Genomic DNA, 25,839 nt, shown 5'->3' on the forward strand with positions numbered 1-25,839 from the left:
CAAATGCAAAAAGAAGGAAAAAAACAGAACAGTTTCTTCAGAAGAGATTAAGGCCCTGATCCAGTAAAGGCACATATGTAACTGTAAGCATGAATGACTTCCATGGGAGTTCTCATGTGCTTTAAGTTACATGCTCAAATATTTAGAAGAAAGGAAAATAATCCATGGTATGACTCAGCCTAGTTGCATTCCCAAGTGTTTGTAATATATTGGACTATTTTGTATTTGCTTTTGACTGTTTTTCATCCTCTTCCCACAGTCACATCTTCACCATTAGTATATGGACAAAATCCACAGTCTCCGTCTATCAGGTAGAGGATATTCATGCTGATCTTTGGAACACCCATATATCACAGCCATCCCATTTGTACATCCCAGGTGCCCGTTATGACGCGAGGAACTGATATGTAATGATGTTATAAACACTGAGCTGCAACAGTTTTATGATCAGGTCAGTGAGGCAAAGTTGTGATATACTGGGTAATTAGATTGTTCTGTAATGATCAAATGTATACGTCAGGAAGTGGAATGTTTATTATCTGCCGATAATGCATGCATTTGTGGGGTGTGTTCATTAGTGGCTTCCCAGATAAGAACATCCAACCAAGTACTTGAAAGGCAATGGGGCAAGCTGTTAGCTTCAAGGATCCTGTCTCTAACAAATGACAACCTTTGTTTTGCCAAAGTGAGGAGATACCAGCACAAAATGCTATAAACAGTTGAAAAGTGACTCGACGGCTGTGAAGGAGGGTGACAAACGCAGTGGGCTGCGAGTTAAGGAGTGAACTCTAACAGGAAGACAAGCTGACAGACAGTGAGGCTCTGCAGAAGAGCCTATAGGTAGGATGTTAGCCCTCCCACGGTTCCCCATGTGGAATATGGTTAGATACCTGGTAAGGTAGGCATGCATATAGTCTGTTTTATCATTTTAAAGAACTGTTTTCTCTTAAATGCTTTTGTTCTAAATAAATGATATTTGGCTCTGAGGAGGTTGTTTGGTCACTGGTTACCAATGTCGATGCCCAAGAGGGAACAGAACTGCAGGGTTTAAGCCTATCTCAGCAGACCTGATTTAATCATGTTAGTACCAGGAGACTGCAGACCAGTGTCCAATCTGCGAGTGGGAGAATTGCGTGATCGCACCCTGAACCAGGTGACAGCTACAGGCCTGAGATGTGACAGAGGGCACAATTGAAGGGACCCGGAGAAGTCAGAGGTGCAGGGTGATATCCAGTAACTGTGATACCCAGCGCTGAGCAAGTCCTCCGAAGCCTGGCATCGCAATTTGCTAGCACTGCTTAGGGAATGTCTAACATTTTATAATCCCTTCTTAGTGCCATACAAATGCTGTAGTAGAGTCCCTGAAGTGCCTTAGGGCATGGCTACACTTGCAGATGTAGAGCGCTTTGAGTTAAACAAGCCTTCGGAGACCACAGCAGGGAAAGCGCTGCAGTCTGTCCACACTGACAGCGCACAGGCGTGGCCACATTAGCAGCTCTTGCAACGGCCACAGAGAGCAGTGCATTGTGGTAGCTATCCCAGCATGCAAGTGGCTGCAACGTGCTTTTCAAATGGGGGAGGGTGGAGTGTGACAGGGAGTACTTGTATGTATGTGGGGGGAGAAAGAGTGGGTTTTGGGGGGGGCTGAGAGCATGTCAGCATGCTGTATTGTAAGTTCAGACAGCAGCAGACCTCCCCTCCCCCCCCCCGCCAGCCTCTCTCTCTCATACACAGCATTCCACAGTAATGGTTGCTTTGTCTCGGAGCAGATAAGCAGCTGGCTGTCAGAAACAGAGCTTTCAAAGGGCAAATCCGCATTCCTGCAGTGGTTGACTTAAGGGGATTATACGACATTTCCAGAGGCCGATCAGAGTGCAGTAATGCAACACCTCGTTCACACTGATGCCTGGGCATTTCAGCTAATGCACACCAAGTGTTAATCTTCTTGCCGAGGTGGAGTACCAGCAGCACTCTAGCCCTGGAGTCAGAGCACTCTACGTGCCTTGCCAGTGTCGATGGGTAGTGAGCTAGGGCACTCAGGGCTGCTTTAATGCGCTCTAACTTGCAAGTGTAGCCAAGCCCTTAGGATATGTTTTTGGATGTTGGCATTCACTCCAGGCTGGCCATGGAAACATTAAGGAGAATTTGCTGGCTTTTGAATTTGTCCTGATCTAGTCACCATACCAATGTTTGTTCCTTACTAGGAAATGGATTGACAAATGTTTACGAACCGGGCCTCGTATCTGTGTCTAATCTTATTAACCTTACTCTTCGGGCCACTTTCTTCTTTCTGGTTGGAAAGGAAATTGTTTTACACTCAGTTTATACACACATTTTATTAAAGGAGTGCCTATCTTTTGCTCTAAGCTCTGTACAAGACCAGTGTTGCCAACACTCCCACTTTGATCATGAGTCTCGTGATATTTTGTGTTTTTCCTAAAAATCCAACTTCTAGAATTAGGTTATTACCAGACAATCTCAGCTTTCACTTACCTAAAAAGCAAGTTTCTAGCCCTCATGGGTCCTGCAAAATGCTTTAAAATGTGAGGTTCATTAAGAGAGATTCCTGTTCATAATTGTGCCAAACTACTGCTTCATAACTGGTAAACTTAATAAAGGATCAAGCACAACTAAGCTTCACAAAAAAAGAAAGGCCACATAGTCTTATGGATAGGTGCTGTCAGAAGTGCCAGGTGATGTGGAGTCTGTCCCCCCCCCCCCTCCTTTGGCACTGACCTGCTGTGTGACTTTGGGCAAGTCACCTTACTTCTGTGTTCTTGTTTTCCCTGCCCCCCCCTTTTCTGTTTAGATTATAAGCTCCTCCAGGCCCTGATCTCAGTTGGGGCACCAGTAATACCAGACTCTTCAGAAACAACTCTTTGCTGAATCATCAACATAAATCATAACCCAGCAGCTAAAACCTTATCTCCAATCTTCGTGATCTCCCCTCATTGCTGTGAGGGTCTTTTCAAATATATAATGTTAGATAGCTCTATTCACCAACACAAATTGGCATAAAAAAAGAGTCAGGGTTGAGAGTGTGTTTGAATGGAAACCAGTGGACGCCAAACAGCAACACTACAGGTAAAAATATCCTGTTTCTTGAAGCAGTCCAAATGTTGGAGATAGAACTGGCAGAAAGTTTTCCACCAGAAATGTTTTTTTTTTTTAATCAAAAATTATGTTCTCAACTAAATGGACTTTTTAGTAGAAAATCTTTTTGTGTCTAAACTGAAAACAAACATTTTTAGTTTTCCAACAAAAATCTGAATATTACTGACAAAAAATGAGATCAAAACCAACACATTGTTTTCACTGGCATTTTTCACAGGGGAAATAATCTCATTTCCTGACCAGCTCTAGGAAGAATGTCTAGAAATAAACAATGGAGGCATCCAGCCAGTTCACAACAGCCCTATAATCCTTTATCACTTACTGTTAACCCATCTGATTTACACAGATCAGTCAACCTCAATTTTGCTCATTTGTTGTTATTATTATGATTATTATTTATTGGTATTATCATAATGTGTAGGAGCCTCAGTCATAGAGCAGGACCCCATTGTGCTAGGCACTGTACGAACATGGGGAAACCTTGTTCTGTAATGGAAATATACCGTTGGATGTTTGCTGTTGGTTTTATCTACTGTTTACTGAATGTGTTGCAAAGACTTTGAACGGAATATAATTCTAGCTATAATCCCTAATCTTATGTCAGGGTTCTATTCATTTTCTCTAAGCATGATATGTTGGTGGAGTAGCAGAACATATTTTTGAACAGAACCCGGGATTGTTTAATCTCCTTGGTGTATAAGCTATTTATGCTCATTCAAACAACTGGAAAATTCACAAGCAAAATTTTGTTAAAAAGAGTTGAGGTTGAGAGGGTCTTTCTGCGGAGTTCAGCTAGCAAACTAACTTTACAAAACACTTTACAACACTCCTTTAAAAAAAACAAATGTGAGAATGTCTGGAAATGTTAAAGGACCCAGCCAGTTCCTCACTGACATAATCCTCCATCCTTTACTCTCATCCCACCTGATCAACACCACTGACATCTAAAATTTGCAAAATTATATGCAAGTGTCAAATAGCTACAGTGCAAGGGGCTGGCACACAGCTTATGCCCTGTAAGAGGGTCCGGACTCACCCCTGCGGCGCCTCCTGCTGGTCGTCCAGGGAATTAGCTCACCAGCCTCTGGAGCGCCCTCTGCAGGCCAGTGATCCGCCTTTCCTCTTCTCTGGCCCTCGTGTCCCTCCGAGGACCCCGGTGCCCCTTGCTCTGGTGCTGCCCCCTGACAATACCCATACATATGCTAGGTCTCCCCTCCCAGGGAAACCCCCACCCACTAACCCCACCTCACCTCAGGATAAGGCCACTGCCAGTCACCATCTAGCCCCCACTCTCCAGGGCAGACTGCAGTATAGGCCACTCATCATCGGCAAGGAGGGTTTGGACCTGCTGCCTTGGCCTAGCCCTGGGCTGCCCTCTGCAACCCCGAGTACCCCTTGGCCTATTACCAGGCCGCAGCCTGGGGCTATCCAGGCTGGAGCTCCCCAGCCTTTCCCCAGCCCTGCTCCACCCAGGTACCCTGTCTAGTTCCCTGCAGCCAGGCCCTTCTCTCTCTGCACTCAGAGAGAGACTCTACTAAGCTCCTGGCTCCTAGCCTCTTATATAGGCCAGCTGAAGCCTGATTGGGGCGTGGCCCCAACTGCAGCCACTTCCCTCAATCAGCCCAGCCTTCACACTGCCTGCTCCCTGGGCTATCTCAGGCCCTTCCAGGCCAGAGCAGGTGTCCACCCTGCTACATGCCCCACTTAAGTTCCATCTAAACCTTCTAAGTGTGACTTAAATGATGCTCAGGCCTCTGCCCAGGGCGATTTCACCCAAGATTGTGAAATATTATTTCCTATTAAAGGGATCAATTTCCAATACATCCTAAAACCAACATACACTAGATTACTCACTACAGAAGGAAACTGCATAAATCAGTTGCTGAGGAGTATAATTAATGTAGTTAAATATAAAATTTGCCACGCTGGCCCAATGTAGAGACACAGGTCCATGGTTTGCTTTAGCCTTGTGCAGAAAAAAAAGAGTAAAACAGCAGACAAAGGGGAGCAAACTGACAAGCAGTCCTTGATTTCTAAATGAAAAGCACAGCTGTGGCCCTGGCTAAGGTGAGCCCTTGTTCTCCTGCCTGGAAGTCCCATATCACCGGTTGCAGCACAGGAGGGATAGCAGCCTCTGTGCCACTATTCTCCCACTAGTGCAGGTGGGTGTGGAGTGGATGGAGTTTTGACTCCACCCTGCCCCAATGCACCGGCCAGCACAGCTGAGCCTGCGCAGAGGGGGTGTGGTCAGTGCCCTTCCTCCAGACTTCCTGTCTGAGAATTTAAGCTACTTAAAGGTACAGTTCCCAGTTTCACAAGGGAAGCAATCTGTGCCACGTATAAGACAGGTACAGGTTACTTCCCCTTTAGGAACCAAGGACCAATCTGTAACTTACTGAGGAACAAACTTCACTGGTCTGCCCCTGGGGCAGCACACCTATGTGCTACTCTGTACTGGAGATTTGTGGCAACGTATCCCTAATCAATATAGCAAGATGCTCAGTTTCTCAGCTCCTCCAGGCTTCCTCTCCTGGGCACGGGGAGGGAGAACATTTCTCTCCCCCAGCCATTCTATGTCTCCCATTCTCTCTCTCAGGTGCTTGGCTGGCTGGTTCTTGCTCACATACTCACGGTCATATGTGGGTTTGGGAAGGAATTTCCCCCCAGTTCAGATTGGCAGTGACCTGAGCATTTTTTCGCCTTCCTCTGCAGCATGTGGGTGCGGGTCTCTTGCCAGGTTTATCTGGGTATCTTTCACTTAATCATTTCCCTGCCCCTGTCAGTTCCTCTTATTCCCTGCCTGTGGCACATAACAGTCTAGTCTCCTTTGGGCTGTAATAGTTTGGTCTAATTTTGGTTGTTGGGTTTAGTTTGCGAGTGCTGGGTGGTGTTGGTGGCCTGTGATATTCAGGATGTCAGACAAGGTGATCCGATGTTCCCTTCAGGCTGCAGCTCTATGTCTCTATGACTTCAGTGGGAGAAGAGTGAGGCCACAGTGAGGGGGTTGGAAAATCTCTACCCTGTGGGAGAAGAGTGAGGCCACAGTGAGGGGGTTGGAAAATCTCTACCCTCACAGCACAATGGGCTAAAGAATCTTCTTCCGTCTCTAATTTCTACAATGTATCTCTGGACATTTTGAATAAATTGTTCTACAGTTAACATGCGTTACAGGAATAAAACAGCAAATAAATGGTGATTGTAGAATATGAAAAAGCTTATCGATTTCTTCTCTCTTTTTGGTGAAGCAATTGAAATTAATATGCTCAAATATTTTGTTGATCTCAACTGAATGAGACATATCTTGTATTTTTTATTGAGTGTGATTTTTTCACATGTCTGCCTAGTACTTAACCATACTGTATTACACCTAGATCTCTCTTCACAGATAACACTTATCGCACATTAATGTCTTACCAATGGATTATTAAATATGTGTTCACGGAGGGTTAAAATCTAATTTGTCTCCTCTAATCCCCACCCTTGTACACAAGCAGACACTAATAATTGTAAAGATGTCTGGAGTACTCCTGGATAAACACAGACTGAAGGAGTGTCCTACACAACCAGTCATTTAACAGCCTCTAACTCTAAAACCATTAAGCTGAGCAAAAACAAGAGCTGAGTTTAATCACGTCTTTTACCTGCAGACATCAGCATTGAGAATTAGTAGAAACTAGAGGTGACCTGAAGCCAAAGGCTGGATCTGAAGACCCCTGAACTTTGGGATTCAGTCAGTACTGGGGTGATCCAGGTTCTATGTTGCCAACTCTGGTGAATCTGTCATGAGTCTTATGATATTTGATGGTTTTTTTCCTTATAGCCCCAGCTTCTGGAATCCAGTAATTATGGGAGAATCTCAGCTTTCATTTTGTTTTAAAATAAATTTCTAATCTAGCCTTCATGGTTGCAGTGAAAAACAAGAGTGAAACCCTAAAGGCTCAAAACCAAGGCAAATAAAAAGAACCCCCAATGAATTAGTTTTACAGCCTAATTAACATTTAAATGTAACATATAGACAGACTCATAGAAGATTAGAGTTGGAAGAGACCTCAGTAGATCATCTAGTCCAACCCCCTGCTCAAAGCAGGACCAATTCCCAACTAAATCATCCCAGCCAGGGCTTTGTCAAGCCAGGCCTTAAAAACCTCTAAGGAAGGAGATTCCACCACCTCCCTAGGTAACCCATTCCAGTGCTTCACCACCCTCCTAGTGAAAAAGTTTTTCCTAATATCCAACCTAAACCTCCCCCACTGCAACTTGAGACCATTGCTCCTTGTTCTGTCATCTGCCACCACTGAAAACAGCTGAGCTCCATCCTCTTTGGAATCCCCCCCCCCCCTCAAGTAGTTGAAGGCTGCTATCAAATCCCTCCTCACTCTTCTCTTCGGCAGACTAAATAAGCCCAGTTCCCTCAGCCTCTACTCGTAAGTCATGTGCACCAGCCCCCTAATCATGATCATGCGGACAGGTTTCTAACACATGATCTTTGAATGCTTGGGTTGGCAGTACTGGGAAAAAGTCAAGTAGGTGTCTGCAATGAGGTCTTACTTTACTGCACTTTTGCCTTGTCTTACAGCAGGCTCATCCCCCAAAATGGACAAATGCACAAAGCCATGGCAGCTTCTAAAAAATTTGTTCTTCATGTGTAAATTTATCAGAAAATTAATCAAGGTTACCTGGTATGATTTACATCTGGTTTCCCATGGTCTCTGTGCTCAAACTGTGATAAAAGGAGAGTGGGTAAACGTGGCTATGCGGACTGTGAAATGACGGATCAGTAATTTGTTTTCATTCGTTTACAATATATTCAATAGTAACTGAATAAAACACATTGAGGAAACAGCTTGGCTTTTCTGGGAGGTTGCTAAGGCTGGCAGGTTTCTAAAAGGGAGAAAAATTGAAAACACTGTATTCAGAAAATCTTCCCTATTCCAGATCTTCCGCCCTTTAATGGATTTTAATTTTAATATCTGATATTAACAGGCATCAAAGGGAATCAATTCCACAGCTCAGTGGCCTGGAGAATAGGCCCTAATTCAGCAAAGCACTTAAGTACATGCTTACCTTTAAGCACATGCTGCAGTCTATTCCATAATTCAGCAAAGTGCTCAAGCACGTGTTTTACTTTAAATGCATGTTTAAACCCCTTTGACTTCAGTAGAACTTAAGCACACACTTAAAGGTAAGCATGTACTTAAGAGCTTTGCTAAATCAGTGCAGTGGTGCAAGTAGAAATCATTTTTGCCGGTACGCTGCACTCATGGGAGGGACACGAAGGGGGGGCACATGACCTCCCCAGCGGGGAAAGGAGCAGAACACTGCCAGCTCCTCCGGTGGCTGTACTGCCCCCAGCCCTGCCTCCCAGCCCTGTCCTCCGGTGGGGCTGCTGTACAGACAGAGGAGACACAGGTCTGTGGAAGGGCAAGGGGTGGGGCTGGGGACGGGCTCCTCCTCTGTCTTTCTGGTACGCCGTACCAGCTATAAATATCTTATTGGTACGGCGCAGCTTTTCCAGTGTAGACACACCGTTCTTCACAGGGACCATAAAGGTTGAAAACAGGCGAAAATCCTCAGATCTCCAACAAGGATGACTAGAATTCCCCATAGTCCTTGGATTATAAATACATTTTCAAAAGCACCTACGTGGTTTCAGAGTCTGAGTCCCATTGACGTTCAGTACAATGTAGCATCCTAAGTGACACAGGCACTTTTGAAAGATTTACCTTCTGTCTAATTTCTGACCTTTTCTATCACTTTTCAGGCACCTGTCACACCTTTTCCCCAATGCCGTTGTCACAGTGAAGTATATTTCTGACACTTTCATCTCTTTGTAAAAGCCAGGAAAGATGTGCAGCATGCAGACGTCTCCTTTTGTAATTACAGACGCTCCATAGCAAAGGGCCCAACAATTGCTCAAGTATGTCCCCATAGCACCCTCTACTGCTTCAGGACAAAAAGCTTCTGAGTTGATTTAACCTTCACCAGATGTGTGTTGCAAAAAGAGGCAACTCAGATGATTTACAGAAGAAATCTCTTCTATCTTCAGCTTCCCTTTTCTAAAGGGGCAACCCAAAATGTGGCTTTGCCTTTTTTCCTGAGTGGCTCACCCATGCACAGTCCACATGACTGAGCTGACATTTCATAACAAATATTTCAATTAAAACAACGTCCAAACCAGTGCCATCAAGTGTGACAAGCAACCTAACAACAATAACTTACTATTTGTAGGTGATAAAACAAAAGCACCTTGTTAATTAAACCAACAGATTTCAAGCTGCCTATTATAGAAGTGAGTAATAAAACATGCTTAGGAATTTTCTCAACTGTATTCTTTCAAGATAAACATCCAAAGTCAACCCCCATGAAGAAAAGGTTTCATTTCACCCCCGCACAACATACTGTACATGTGCGTTTTGACAAAGACACACAAAGAAGAATCTTCAGGTTCTTTTCACACACACCTCTAACCTCGTTGACTTTCTTCTTGAAAACAGGTTTCTTGCAAGCGAGGAAAGACTACAGAAATAGTTGTAAAAAAAAACCAGAGGGGAGTGTGGTCTGTCTTTATCTTCTGAGGGCTGTGAGGCAGTCTGCTTCTAGAACATTCCCAGTGTATGCATTCGTTATCACACACCAAGCCTCCAAGGAAGTGTTATACATTATACATACCAGTATATAGAATGTTGTCAAAATGGTCTACAAAGTGCCTATAGGGTATGTTACAAGCAACACGCCTGGATCGTGGCTATCTTATTCCATCACTCCCTTTGGTCAATCCACACCTCCAGAGGAAGCACTCTGGGCTTGATCCAACACCAATTAAAGTCAGTGGGACTGGCGATCTTATTGCCTTCCGGGGAGACTGTATTGGGCTCTCTGTTTCTATCCTTCTTCCATACTTAACTTCATCATGCCTTTTATCTGTTCTTTATACTCCTAACCTCCCCCCTGCCATCTCCTACATGGAACATTCGCCTCCCCTTTAACTCACATTTTCCCACAAAGCTTTTTCAATGATTGTTCTTACACACCCAGATGTTTGCACACAAGCACTCACTGATCTGTTTTGTCTGGGTCTGAACTAGCTTGGAGGAAGCTTGTGGCAAATACCGCAATTTCAGCTTTGTTAGACTACAGCAAAGAAACAGTTAAATAACAGTTTCAGTAATGGCATCTGTAAGAGGGTCCGGACTCACCCCTGCAGCGCCTCCTGCTGGTCATCCAGGGAATTAGCTCTCCAGCCTCTGGAGCGCCCTCTGCAGGCCGGTGATCCACCTGTCCTCTGCACTCAGGCTCCCATGTCCCTCCCAGGACCCCGGTGCCCCTTGCTCTGGGTGCTGCCCCCTGGCAGTACCCACACACTAGGTCTCCCCTCCCAGGGGAACCCCCACCCACTAACCCCACCTCACCTCAGGTGAAGGCCACTGCCAGTCACCATCTAGCCCCCACTCTCTGGGGTAGACTGCAGGCCACTCATCATCAGCAAGGTTGGGTTCAGACCTGCTGCCTTGGCCTAGCCCTGGGCTGCCCTCTGCAACCCCCAGTACCCCTTGGCCTATTACCAGGCTGCAGCCTGGGGCTATCCAGGCTAGAGCTCCCCAGCCTTTCTCCAGCCCTGCTCCACTCAGGTACCCTCTCTAGCCCCCCTGCAGCCAGGCCCTTCTCTCTCTGAAGGCAGAGAGAGACTACCTGCTGAGCTCCTGGCTCCTAGCCTCTTATATAGGCCAGCTGACACCTGATGGGGCATGGCCCCAGCTGCAGCCACTTCCCCCAATCAGCCAGGGTTTTACCTTGCCCTGCCCCAGCCCTCTGCAGGGCTTTTCCAACCCCTCAGGGCAGGAGCGGGTGTCCACCCCGCTACAGCATCTCTGGGATTATTCAGTTTCAACTGTGCATATTGGGTAAATTTTTCAAAAGCACCCAACTGATTTAGTAGTAAGAGTCCCACTGAAAGACATACGCTCCTAAATGACCTGGGTGCTTTTGAAAATGTTGGCCAATATGTAATTACTTCATAATGAGATAGCAGGACACCATACTGGACCTAACAGAACAACATTTTACTCTCAGGTGAGCAAAGCACTTTGGATTGACACTGGTATGACATGGGTCTTGCACAGAGCTTTGCACATTATCAGTGCTCCACAGATAATACTAATGACATATTATTTTACTCGGTATAAAAAACTCCACCTGCTCTGCTCTCTTAGTAAAGCACTGATACGTTGTGACGCTCTGTACCTCGGGGGAACACCCAGTACCCCCATGTTCATCCTTGTAAAATGACTGTGTGGTATCCAATGCAAAGTTTGTGATGTCGGGTGTCTTCAGAAGGCTCATGATGCACAGAGCATTGTTGTTGTAGTAATTGTTATAGTAATGTTAGAGGTTGTAATTTCATGTATATAGTTATGAGGCTGAAAATGTGTCCTTGTGGCTTTAAACAAGCCCAGGCACAAACTCTCCAAGAGCAGAGGGGCAGTTCACACCTCATCAGGGCATGTATGGGACAAACCCAGCCCAGCCTCACAGGAACAAAGGACACTGGCCTAGGCAGCATCAAAGGATCTGTTGGACTCTCGAGTGAGTCACCCCCCTTCCCTTGGTCAGTTTGGGACTGCGATGAGGTAGTGCTCACCTGATTCTGAAGAGGGGGGGCAAAGCAAAGAGGGAAGAAAGAACATGGTAAAAGGAAGAGATGTTTTCCATACTCTTCCTCTCTCTTCCAGCTCCATCTATAGACACCACCACCAAGCGACTGAAGCGCTGATCAAAAGGGAGAGCCTGGCTGAAGGACAAACAGCCAGTCTGTGGTGGGAAGCATCTCAGTTTGTAAGGGCACTGAAAGTGTTAAGATCAGCTTAGAATGTGTTTTGCTTTTATTTCGTGTGTTGTTTACTTATGCTAAGCAATCTGTTCCACCTTGTATGTAGCTGGGACACTCAGAGTACTTTTCCCAGACCTGGAGAAGAGCTCTGTATAGCTTGAAAGCTTGGCTTTGTCTACACTGGCAACTGAACAACAAAACTTTTGTAGTTCAGAGGGGTTAAAAAAACACACACACCCCGAAAGACAAAAGTTTTGTGGACGAAAAGTGCAGGTGTGAACAGAGCATTGTCAGCAGGAGTGCTCTCCTGCCCACAAAGCTTGTACCGCCGCTTGTCGGGGGTGGAATTTTTTTGTCGGCAGGAGAGCTCTCTCCCACTGACAAACAGCGGCGATACTGCACGCCTTTTAGCGGCATGGCTGTAGTGGCACAGCCGTGTCATTAAAAGGTGTGTAGTGTAGACAAAGCCCTTGTCTCTCTCACATTGGTCCAATAAAAGATATTACCTTGCCCACCTTCTCTCTCTAATATTAATGATATTTGTGTGGTTCTCAGCACCACAGGGCCTTGGGATGACGGCCCTGGCTTCAAATGCAATGCAAAATGGTTCCTACAGATAGTAACGTATCTGGCCCCCACTGTTGTAATATCTGAGCCCCTCCCAATATTTCATGTATTTATCCCCTCTGTAAGACAGGGCAGTGCTATTATCCCATTGTACAGATGCAGGTGCAGAGAGACTAGGGTCTGGTCCACACTAGGATTTCACACAACGTAAGGAGACATAGCTATCCCGGCCTAGCCCCCCATGTAGACAGAATTCTTCTGCCAACCTAGCTACTGGCTCTCGGGAAGTGGATTACCTCCTACAGCAGCGGTTCTCAAACTTTAGCAACCCAAGAACCCCCATTTTGATTTACAATTTTTCGTGGATCCCCAAGCCACCCCTGCTCAGCCCCAGGCCATGCCTCCACTCCATCCCTTCCCCCAAGGCCCCACCCTACCTCTTCCCACTCCTGCTCCACCCCTACCCCTCCTCTTCCCTGCCTCTTTTTGTCCCCTCCCCTGAGAGTGCCCCATTCCTGCTCCTCCCCCTCCCCCTCCCTCCCAGCGCCTCCAGCACGCCGCTGAACAGCTGCTCCCTGGCATGCAGGAGGCACTGGGAGGGAGGGGCAGAAGTTAATCAGTGGTGCTGGTGGCCCTGGAAATGATTCTGCCCCCTCCCCGGAGCGCACCCGGAAAAAGGGGGGGGGTGGAAGGCTGCCAGAAAGATCCCATGGGGACTATTGCACCCTGAATCCATTGAAGCAGCTCCGCAGAACCAGACTGGTGCTCCGAGGATCAGGGAGTCTAATGGCCTTCTCGGTGACCTCTCCCACCTTGAGCTCTGCAGATTGTTGAACAGCCAGTCCGCAGGATCTGGCCCTTGCTACTTATCAAAGACAGGTTAGTCTGCACCTACGGACCCAGTAGTTCTGTGCTATCAACTTCCAGCAGCCAGCTTGGAAAACCAGCCTCTGTCAAAGCAGCCCTGCCAGCCTCTGACCTCACCTGACTGTCCTTGGCCCCCTGATGCTTCTGTTTCTGTTTGAGGAAGAACTTAACTGTCTCCTTGCTCTGAATGCAGCAAGAGAAAACTCCCACAACGATCCCTCTTTCTCATTACTCTGGGGAAACCCAGCACAGGGGGAAAATTAACATTCAAACTCTTACCATTTGGCCCAAGCAGGAACTGAATGAGCAGCATGAGAGTTTGCTACTGGTACCTCAGGGGGGGCTCTATGTTTTTTGCCACCTGAAGCACGGCAGTCAGACGGGCATGCCTCTGGGCGCTCTGCAGTCACGCGAATTCAGCAGCGTTTCTGTGGGTGGTCTGCCGGTCCCGCGGCTTTGGCGTACTTGCCACCGAATTGCCGCCGAAACCGTGGGACCGGCGGACCTCCCGCAGGCACGTTGCCGAAGGCCGCCTGACTGCCACCCTCACAGCGACCGACACGCCGCCCCCCGCGGCTTGCCGTCCCAGGCACGCGCTTACTGCGCTGGTGCCTGGAGCCGCCCCTGGGTACCATGCTAACTACAGACAGCATTGCAGAGCCCATGTCTTCAGAAATCATGAGTCAAGTCCCCAAAATGGCTTTAAAATGACATGAAAATGGCTTTAAAACCAAGATATTAAAAAAGCAAATAATAAATTTGTGGGAAGGGGTGTCTTTTTCTTTGCCTTTTGGTGTTTGAGCCATTCGGGTTCACGTTACTAAACTTTCCTCTGCGACCGAGTGCTAGAAACTTACTTTTTAACAAAACAAAACTCGAGTCTCACATCATTGCCTGACTCCAGAAGCTGGGGTCTATAAGGAAAAGCCCCAGATACCACATGCCTTCCAATAAGATCATGAGAGTTGGCAACAATGCAATGAGAGTGCATCAGTGGCACGTGCAGGAAACTGGTCCACGCCGTTTCCAGACATCTTTAATGTGGCTGCTGTCCTTAACAATGGTGTTTGGACTCATTCTGGGACCTGTTTGGATGGCTAAAAGGCAGGCAATGTGAACAGGCTATTTAGTGGGAAGGGAAGAGGTAAAACAAGCACGCTCCTGGCTAAATGAATGAATTTGAACTTCTCCATCCCAGTTGTGAGTGTGGGTGTGAACCGTAGCACTGCCACGCTGGGAAGTCTGCACTGTAACATTCCAAGGGACTACTTGCTACAGGCAATGCAAGGGGCACAGAGTCTCTTTCCTGGTGACAAGCAGTAGCAGCTGCCCCAAAGGAGAGGAAGAAGAACACATTACTAAGGTTACTTCCTGGGGGTCTGTAATTCCTCGAAACAAATTACCTCTGTGCCACGGATTAAGAACAGATGTAGCAGGATCCAGCTGCCGGGAAGCCTTTAGTGCTTTGTAGCAAAGTGGCCATCAAGCAGCACCCCGATGCAGCCCTGCATACAGCCCTTCACCTCCGTTTCCCTGCTTGGATCCCCAAATAAATCCCACACAGGGTTTTCCACTCCAATCACAACAGGGTCTGATTTATTAAGGTAAAGTTCAAAGCTAAACACAGAAGCCTTCCCTCCAGGCAGACACAGCCCCAACTCCCCTGGTCTCGTCAGAGCCCTCCCTGCCTAGCAGGCTAACCCCTGCCTCTCCCAGCGGGAGCAACTCCCTTGGTCTCAGGGTCTGCCCCACAGGAGCCCCTCTCACTTTCTGCAGTCTCACTACAGCCTCCTGAGTGTCCCCTGACTGCTGCCACCTTGCGTCCATGATAGGAAATTGCCTGATTCCCCTCAGGTGGGGCTCTTCTGTCAGCAGGGTTGACTTGCCCCAGGCTCTCCAGCCCAAGGGCAAGCCACCAGTTACACACTAATACCAAAGAACAGGCGGACAGAAGAGTTTAATAAGATCTACAGGGTGGCCAGGTAGCATTCTCTACCTCACAGCTTTATGGGTGAGGAGAAAAAAAAACATTGGGGTCCATGTCTGCTTATCAGATAATGGAAAACCAGGGCTCCCTGCTCACCGGAGACTTCTACAAATACAATGGCTGGCAGCATGGTGGGGAGGAAGCTTGTGGCTAAAGCAGCAGTAGTGTTAGTATCGCAGAGGCATCTATGGATTCATGGTACATTCCAATTAAGTCTTAACATAAAGGGTCAGATGCTGAGGTTTCTACTCAGTCCTTACTAAAGCAAAACTACTGCTCATGTCACTGGGGTAGCCCCATAGCTGGTGACTTCAATGGAGCTACGCCACTTATCAGAGCTGAGGATCTGGCCCTGTCTAAGTAAGAACCTCGGGAGCGATACTAAGGTGACCAGATGTCCAGATTTTATAGGGACTGTCATAACTATAAAGGGAAGGGTAACAGCTCTCCTGTGTACAGTACTATAACATCCCTCCTGGCCAGAGACTCCAAAATCCTTTTCCCTGTAAAGGGTTAAGAAGCTCAGGTAACCTGGCTGGCATCTGACCCAAAGGACAAATAAGGGGATAAGATACTTTCAAATCTTGGGGGGGGTGGGGGGGGAAGGCTTTTGTTTGTGCTTTTTGTTTGGGAGTTCGTTCGCTCTTGGGACTGAGAGGGACCAGACATCAATCCAGGTTCTCCCCGTCTTTCTAAACAAGACTCTCATATTTCAAACTTGTAAGTAAAAAGCCAGGCAAGGCATCTTAGTTTTACTTTGTTTTGTCAACTTGTAAATGTACCTTTTACTAGAGTGTTTATCTTTGTTTGCTGTACTTTGAGCCTAAGACTAGAGGGGAGTCCTCTGAGCTCTTTAAGTTTGATTACCCTGTAAAGTTATTTTCCATACTGATTTTACAGAGATGATTTTTACCTTTTTCTTTAATTAAAAGCCTTCTTTTTAAGAACCTGATTGATTTTTCCTTGTTTTTAGATCCAAGGGGGTTGGATCTGTATTCACCAGGAGTTGGTGCGAGAAAGAAGGGGGGATGGTTAATTTCTCCTTGTTTTAAGATCCAAGGGGTTTGGAACTGTATTCACCAGGGAATGGTGAAGGTCTCTCAAGGCTACCCAGGGAAGGGAATTAGCTTTGGGATGGTGGCAGCGGACCGGAGCTAACCTGGTAGTTAAGCTTAGAAGTTTTCATGCAGGCCCCCATATTTGTACCCTAAAGTTCAAAGTGGGGATACAGCCTTGACAGGGACAGTTCAGATATTTGGGGCTTTTTTTAATATGGGCTCCCCCACCCGCTGTCCTGATTTTTCACAGTTGCTATCTGGTCACTCTAAGCGATACCCCCTTAGCAGGCTTCCAAGTTGGAGTCAAGGAGAGTCCATCTCTGTGTGATGAAGCCCCACGGAGAGGGAACACTAGATGGAAAGTTCCTAGCTCAGTGGTTTGAGCATTGGCCTGCTAAACCCAGGGTTGTGAATTCAATCCTTGAGTGGCCCACTTGGGGATCTGGGGCAAAATCAGTACTTGGTCCTGCTAGTGAAGGCAGGGGGCTGGACTTGATGACCTTTCAAGGTCCCTTCCAGTTCTAGGAGATGGGATATCTCCATATATTAAAATTATTAATCTCCATTTATTATTATTTATTAACCTTGGTCCAAGAAAGGTGCTTCCTTTGTAAATATGGGGCCAGATCCTCAGTTGGCCTAAGCTGGCACCGCTCCACTGACATCAATGGAACGATGGCCAGTGACACCAGCGGAGGATCTAGCCCATACTGTGCACCCAGAGCATGGGCACAAGGCATGGGGCACCAGTTTTCATTTTGTTTGGGATTGCTTGGGCTATTCCATGTGGCGCACAGCACACTTTGCACTTCCCTCCTAACCTCCCCTATATTTCCCCTTAGCCACCTCTGGTCTAGTCTATGCAATATAGGTTCTTATACCTCCCAGAGAGGGGGCAAATTTTAAGCAGATTCCACATTCAATCTGGAAAAGAACCTCCTCGGCACTTCTCTAGGCATCTCCTTAACTGATTATTTTTTTAAAGAAGATTATTAATGAAGCAGCAGCAACAACTTCCATAAAAGAGTCTCCCATTCAGCCTTGTAGGTGCTTAGCGGTAGCTTGTCCTTGCACTGTGCCGTCTGTGTCCCAAGGCAGCCTTTGGACAATGAGGAATGTGAATGAAATAGCAGAAAAATCCTCTGCCCCAAAAGTCCCCTTTTCTCTGCCTTTAATTAAAAAGAAAAGCAATAAACCAACAATATAGCCTTTAAAATCATGAATGAAATGTTTCCAGCGTTAGAGGATGCGGCAAGGAGCTCCTTGTCCATTTTTGGGGGGGAGGGAAGGGTAAGGAGGGGGCTTTCATTCATAAGAAGGGTGATTCACACCAGAGTTATGCTGAATGTGCAGCAGCAGCCCCCACCCACCTACCTGGCATGGATACTTACCCTGTGACAATATTGTTTGAAAAAGTCAAACAAGTTCATTAAGCAAAACTTGGGAGGGAAAAAAAAAAGTCAACACGCCTCTGCTTTTACTTGTCTGGACAAAACCAGAGCCGAGTTTTCATTTTTTTCCTTTTGGTCAGAAAGCGAGTTTGCTTGGAATGGCATAATTTTGCAGAAGGGTGTAAATGAAGGGGATTTTCAAGCAGCAAGACAATGTCCATTCTCTGTGACCAAAGGCATCATGCAAGTTGATTAGACCAAAGCTTAACAGCAGTCGTTCAATTCTCAGGAATACTGTACTGTAAACAGAGAATGTCTGTCAATATTTATATACACAATGCCTGGGGACATATACCCTGCTGATGAGCTCTGACTTGTTTGAAACAGCTCGTGAAAACATGGGGCAGTGCTAAACACCATACCAAGAGAACAGTCTGACATTGAAACCTTCTCAAGTGCTTTGTTCCGAAATCAAGGGCACCAAAGTGTGGAATATATTTTGACAGGAGTATCTCTTTCAGTCTCAGATATAGCGAGAGCTATTGTTCATTGTCATTGCCCTGAAGCACATTTAAATGTACACAACATATGGATATCTCTGTGAAAAGAGTATCTCAGCAAAAACTTGAAGGCCTTACTACATGACAGTAATTAACTCGAGGCAACAGCTATGCATGCAATTTACCCAACGAGCATGTGGATTTACACCATTACAGTATTCATATTATACTGGGGCAACAGAGTCCTTCACAAATCGCTGAGAAAAAAATTGGCCAATATTTTAAAGAGTGACTAGTGATTTTGGGTTGCCCCTCTATTTGGGTGCTCTACTTGGGACACCTTAAAGGGGCCTGGTTTTTAGAGAGTGGGTACTCTTCGTTTTCTGAAAACCAAGTTTTGTTAAGATGTCTCAAGTTGGACACCCAAAATCACTAGCCAGTTTTGAAAATGTAGGGCCTCATTGTGAATGGAATACCCCAAATGGACCCTTGGAGGCACATTTCAGGTGTTTAAAGATGCAGATAGGCACCTAATGGGATTTTCAGAAGCGCCGAGGTGTCTAACTCCCACAGATTTCAACCTTTTCATTGAAAAAGTGTTTTGACAAAAGAACTGACCATCCCTTCTGTACATTGTCCTGGAGGCCATGTGGCTGTGCCTGATCTCTCATCTGAGTGACACAGGGTGCACCCATCAGTAACATGCCTGAGGTAGCCGAAATTCAGCACAACATTCCTGATTTTACATAACAGTACCACACTGCCAACAGTAATGGAGTGGCCCCTTCACTAGAGCAGGACTGGCCTGATCAGATGATTAATCTAGGGCTAGACTGCAATCTGCAACCGGGAGCCGGGGGTAGCACAAGGCAGGCAGAGCTTCTGCACAGCTCCCCTTTCTGCACACATACTTGCAGTAACAGTCCATCTGCGACCTTGCCCTCTTCCTCCTTGGCAAAGCAATCGTCCCCAAAGAGGCAAAGAACAGCCTCCAGTGGAGGGAGCATCCGGCACCATTCTAATGGATGGTGCAGAACGTGTATGTGTAGCCAGCACCCCGGGGAGAGACGCCTCTCCTGGTGCTCCCCCAAGGCCAGGGAAGCTCTGCACTGCCCCCTGATTGTGGCTCTCTGCAAACTGCAAAACTGAACCCATCATCATCACAGAACTATAGCTAACTTGGGCCAGACCCTCAGTTGGTGTAAACTGGACCAGCCCCAGCAAAGGCAAGGGGACTGTTCCAACTCTGAGGAATGAAGTTGCTTGGGAAGCTAAGAGTGGGAAGGGAGATGGTTCTGACAACTCCTCTTGTACGAGGAGTCTGTGAATCTAGTGGGGGGCGGATACTTCACCAACATAGGGTCTCATCCAGAGCCCACTGAAATCAATGAGACTCTTTCCTATTGCCTTCATTGGGCTTTTGTCCAGCCCCTTAAGTGATGAATGAGATAGAAACCTCCACCTTACCTACTAACACAGAGTTAGGGTTAACCCCAAATGGGTGATCCTTCAGCTCATGCAAGTGGTCCCATTGGCCTTCTCCATCAGGCCCTCTTCACATATCTGATTCCAAATGCAATCCAATTAAATGAATGGTAATACTAATAATATATAGCACATGTCATCAGTAGGTCTCAAAGCACTTTACAGAGGAGGTCAGTATGTCCATTTTATGTTGGAGAAACTGAGGCACAGAAAGGTAACATGATTCACCCAAGGTTGCAGAGAAGTAGAAACCTGGTCTTCTGACTCTCTGGCCAGTGCTCTAGTCACCAGGCCACTTGTAATGGGGGATTTTTTGCACTCCCAGTTTTTCTACTGACCTCCGGAGCAAGGAATTCACCCCCTATTTCTAACTCTTTGGCCATTGGCCAGGTTTAAGGATAAACTGTAATGCCTCTCTCAGATCCATGATGGTGTCTTGTAGCACCCAGCTACCACAATGACGGATGTGATATAGACAGACCGATGATAGCTAGTATAGATCCTGTGTTCCCTAATCATTAAGCCCCATCCACTCCTAGTAGTACAAACCCTCATGGATTTTTATTACTAAAAATGTGACTGTAAGGGAAAGTTAGATTTTACTTCTACATATACATGTCTGCATTTGACCAATTTCCAAACTGCCAAAAGCAATTACAGTGTATTTTACTGTACCCCTTTTGGAGTAACAAGAGTCGTCTGAAACTAGCAGATATTTTGCACATACTTTAAAGAGGGGCAAACTGCTTTTTTAAAAAAAATCAGTAAAAGAGTAATATGATTCTGGGCTGAGATTTTTGTATACAGTCTGGCTATGCATTTCCACAAATGACTAGTGAGTTTGGAGGCCCAAGTTTTTGGGTGCCCAACTTGAGTCACCTGTAAGCTGCATGGTTTCAGAAATCACTGAGCCCCGCCCTTTCCCCTGACCCAAAATCAGGCCCTTTCAAGGTGTCTGAGGTTGGGCACCCACAGTGTTGCCAACTCTCATGATTTTGTCATGAGTCTCATGAAAAGTATTGTTTTCCTTAAAGCCCTAGCTCCTGGAGTCAAGTGGCTATGTGATGATTTTAGCCTTCATTCTTAAAGAAAAAGTGAGTGTCTAGCCCCTGTGGCTGTGGAGATAGCTTCAAAATGTGATAGCCTAGTGTACCCCGAAGGCTCAAAAAGCAGAAGGCAAATAAAAACAAATAGCAAATGTATTCTTTTTACATAATTTCATGATTTTAAAGCCAATCTCATGATTCTTGGTGAGCCTGACTCATGATTTTGAACATTTGGGGTTGACAATACTGCCCCCAAAATCACTAGTTACTTTTGAAAATCTGAGCCTCTGGGTGTGTAGTTTCTCTACACAGCACATTTCCCAGGCATGCTTGCTTTTGAAATATCCAGCCCATTCTCTCCTGCTTCATCCTGAGTGAATCACAACACACAGGTTACTACTGTACAACTTTTTGTCATGATGCAAAGGAGAAATGTGTTGGCTTTCTGCCACCTAAACTATCTAATTCCTTTCCTTCCATTACTAGTGTTGGGATCTTCAGTGTATAATGTTTTCACCCCTCAGCCACAGTCAAATGCTACAACAGGAATAAAAAGACTTCATAAAAAAGTAACACCTTTGCTTTTTAACTCAAAGGCTTATCTTCCTGACAACAGCACTTAAGTGATTTTTATCAAGAATTAGATTGTTCTTTCTGCCAAAATGCATTTAAGCCCTGATCCAGGGGTCTTAGTATAATTTCTACTACATGCTTTTCTTTTTCAGGTCTTCCCAGTTGTGTAATTTTCCTTTTCATTGTATTTGTTTACTCCAGCAGACAGACATTCTTTGATAAGGAAGCTGGCCAGCTGCAGTAGATCTGTATGAAATTTGTGCTTAATAGACAAACCGAATTTCTGTGTGACCCAAGAGGATGGAGCTCAGGTATTCTCAGTGGTGGCAGATGACAGAACAAGGAGTAATGGTCTCAAGTTGCAGTGAAGGAGATCTAGGTTGGATATTAGGAAACACTATTTCACTAGGAGGGTGGTGAAGCACTGGAATGGGTTCCCTAGGGAGGTGGTGGAATCTCCTTCCTTAGAGGTTTTTAAGGTCAGGCTTGACAAAGCCCTGGCTGGGATGATTTAGTTGGGAATTGGTCCTGCTTTGAGCAGGGGGTTGGATTAGATACCTCCTGAGGTCCCTTCCAACCCTGATATTCTATGATTCTATGATTTGAGAAAGGACTGTCTCTTACTGGATGTCTGTACAGTGTATAGCATGTTAGGACCCCAATGCACTACCCTAATGCAAATAATAAATACTAATAGAAGTAGTAGCTGAACTCCCACTGTACTGGGAGAAGAATTATAATTTGTAGCATTTATATTAGGAAATGCAGAAATCCCGAAGGAAAACACACCACAACCAACATAAATAAATCCTTTGTAACTCAAATTCATTTCCAAAATATACACCCATAGAATAAGTGAGGTTTAGCGTTACATCCACTGCAGTCTTTTTCTAGAGGGGATAACCCTTTGGCCATTTGTATTTAGCTGTTACAGAAGCTGGCATGAGTTCAAAGATGTTGGCATAAACAATTGTTTAATGTTATGCTAAGAATTTTACAGAAGGTTTCCTAAGATAGGGCTGCTACCAACAGAAACAGGATGACTTTGCGAAGGGTAATTGGCAAGACAACCCCCACTCACAAGTAATTAGTGGTACGTCAGAAAATGTACTGTCCTCTACTGCTCAGTTCCCCTTCCACCCCCTAACAGAATTCCATATTTGCAGGATAAGATTACTTGACAAAAGTGACAGTATGGCTTTCATTTATCAAGATCAAGGCAAATATAACCTTATGCTTCAGGTTCGCTGATTATCAGCTTGGGAAAGGGGGAAAAACAGACTCCCAGATATAGCATTGGACAAATAGATGGAGCTTGGGCATTTCACTCCTTCCTCTGAAACATCTGGGATTGCTGACCAGCCATGGCAAGCCTGACCGGAGGTCTGCCCTCATAGGGCAATATCTGTGTTCATGTTTGCTATCTGAGGCAGCACGGCGTTAGGAGCCTGTGTTCTAATCCTGGGTTTGCCACTGATTTTTGCTATGACCTTTCTGGGGCAAGTCACTTCCCCTTCCTGTGCCTGTCTCCCCCCCACTATGTGTCTATCTTGTCTATTTTGTTTGTAAGCGCTTGGGGGCAGACATAGCCCGTCACTTGGTATTTGTGCAATGCTTAGTGCAATGGGGCACTGATTCTGACTGAGGCCGCTAGGTGTGACTGTAAAATACATAACTAGATAAGAAGTGAGTAGTATCCACCTATCTCACAGGGAGACTAGAAGGAATTATTAGCTGCTATTTGAAAAATGCTACCTATTATTAATTCTCATACATCAACAACTCTCACAGAGCCATTGTATCGTTTTGTACCTGAGTGGGACCATAACATTTAGGGAATGTTGCTGTTCCGCGGGTTTCCCCGTTGCAAGGTCACAAATGAGCCTGCACGTTTTCTCAGAAAGCAAACTAATTAAAAATGAAATCAACCCCCTTTCTCCCTTCCTTCCCAGGCGCAAAATCCTCCTTCAGACTCCATGGATCCTACCACTGAGCGCACCCCAGAGCCAATGGCAGAATGGGTGGCAGCACTGTCAGAGGAGTGGCTGCAACATGCACAGAAAGAAAGATCTTCCATGCGTCTGGCTGAAAAACCATGAGAAACCCTGGCTTTCCGTACATGGAACCCGTGTTTCTGTTGGGTTGTCCCCTGCTGTCGCCTGGCTATTCCATATCCCCTTGGCCCAGTGTTGAGGGAGACAAATGTGGCCAAAGGGCTGAATTTCACAGTTGTGTGTGGCTCTGGCAATAGTTTGTCCCCTTCTGTATGTTTTGTGTATAGCTTTCCATTCAAACATTCATTATTCACTCTGTGTTTTCATTTTCTCTTTACGGTGGCAAGTCATAAACATACGTGAACAATTTAAAAAAGAACTTTTTTTTTTGGTATAATGCTTCTCAGTGTATTTAACACATTCATTTTGCTGCTGGTTTTCAGAGCATGAATGCTCAACACTATGAAAATTAGGCCCCTCCAAAGTGTCTCAGGTTGAACACCCAACGATGAAGGCATCCAAAATCCTTAATCATTTCTGAAAACTTTGGCCTTATACAGACCTAAAATTCAACTACCACTGTAGGGGCAGTGCATCTCCTCCCCTTCCCCAGCACTGCTTTGCCAGGACATGCGGGTGATCAGTGCATTACTCATCTCATAGACAGATGAGGGATCAGATCATGGATTTCACCCAGTGCCTTGCAGAGAACTGGCTGGTCATGTGATGCTGGATGGTCTTGTTTCCACATGTCATCATGTCACTTAAAGAGACCTAGAAATTCTTTGGTGAGCACTTCTAGAGATAGGGGGGGGGGGGAGAAGAGAACAGAAGAGTCCAGCAGTGGGATGCATGGCTCTGTTCTCATTCCATCTAAATGCCCTACTACTGGGGCTGTTAACAGCAGGATCTACCCTCTCTTATCATGATTATACTGTTGTTTCTATTATTTTCTTTAAACTGTATTTATTAGACTGATTACTTTTTTCCAGTGGAAAACTGCAGTGCATTTGCACTGAAACATATACTGTGTTAATTCAAAAGAATTAAAATTTGTAGCTTTCCTAGTTATTCCCTCATTTTCACAGAATGTTTCTAAATGCTTCTTACCGCCCTCCTCTATTCCCCACCCCCACCCCTTCCTCCAGGGAAAATTTTGCATGCTTCACTCCCGCCCATAGCCAGGCTCTGTGCTATTTCTGATGCTCAGGCTTCCCTTCCAGATTATTTCTGAATCCCCATATCAAAACATGCTCCATTTGGCTACTTTGTACTGGCATATTGAAAAATAGCTGGTGTCGCTAATCAAGTCCTCATTCCATATGGCAGAACAATGGTGCTGCAAGTCTCACTGCCAGGCCAAAGCGGAAGAAAGAAAGAAAGAAAGATCTCCAGCAGCACTTTTATTTTTAGCTTTTCTTTGCATTATTTATGAGCAGAAATGTTTGGGAATTTGGCAGTGTCACACTGGAAAATAAAACTGATTTGTCAAAATTATAAGCCCTATAACATGCTCCCTCCTCATATCTGTCTAAGTTTGGGTGAATTACAGCATATGTCCTGATAAAATGTCTAGATGAATAGAAAACTAGTGCATACCTATGGAGTATCGCTCTTTGGTCTACTGATCTTCTGTAAATATGGATAACCATGACAATCATCCCTAGAACCAGTCACTCAGGACCTGATCCTGCTCCCACTGGAGTCAACGGCAAACCCCTCTGTAGTATCCGTGAGGAAGCAACCTCTGGTTTCAGTGAAATGCTTTTATGTGTTTAACTACACTTCTACCCCAATATAATGCGACCCGATATAAAATGAATTCGGATATAACGCAGTGCTCCGGGGAGGGCGGGGCTGTGACTCCGGCAGATCAAAGCAAATTTGATATAACGTGGTTTCACCTATAACACGGTAAGATTTTTTGGCTCCCAAGGACAGCGTTATATCGGGGTAGAGGTGTATTACATTCATCACAATGAATGAAACCAGATTCAGTGTCTTAAACTCCATCTGTTTCCATGTCTCTCTCTAGCCTACTTCTGGTTGGATACCTACAGGGTCCACAAGATGGTCATTGTGCCACATTCCCATTGATGGCAGCAGGCTCAAGGCCTTGAATTGCAAAGTTGATGGGTAAGATTGCTCTGTATGTATTAAAATAAAATATTAAGAACAAAACCCAAGCAGATGGCATGGATAGTAATGTGATATGGAACATTTCTCCTCCAGGGGTGTGAGCCAGATAAATGATGAGTACCCTCTGCAAGGTGCTACGGGCATTCAACTCCCATGGAAGACCGTTGGAGCTGAGGGTGCTCAGCTTTCCCCAGGAGATGTTCTGCACCTCACAAGATCAGACAAGAATTTTCCAGGCCAAGGCCCTGATCCTGTAAAACTTCAGTGGGATTTCACAGGGTTTCTAGGGTT

The 25,839-nt window shown here is 45.7% G+C and overlaps 1 protein-coding gene and 1 long non-coding RNA gene across 12 annotated transcripts in view; one reads left to right on the forward strand and one right to left on the reverse strand.

Annotated features, from left to right (window-relative positions):
• The window catches only part of NRG1 (neuregulin 1), a 733,358-nt gene that overhangs the window by 347,146 nt on the left and 360,373 nt on the right, over positions 1–25,839 (reverse strand). The gene's annotated exons all lie outside the window — the stretch shown is intronic.
• Positions 16,000–24,239, forward strand: LOC135972509 (uncharacterized). Its single transcript, XR_010588973.1, has 3 exons — positions 16,000–16,082; positions 21,617–21,726; positions 23,368–24,239. It is a non-coding gene; the product is annotated as an uncharacterized LOC135972509 (long non-coding RNA).

This window comes from Chrysemys picta, chromosome 6 (assembly GCF_011386835.1).
Source record: "Chrysemys picta bellii isolate R12L10 chromosome 6, ASM1138683v2, whole genome shotgun sequence".
Lineage (NCBI taxonomy): Eukaryota > Metazoa > Chordata > Testudines > Emydidae > Chrysemys > Chrysemys picta.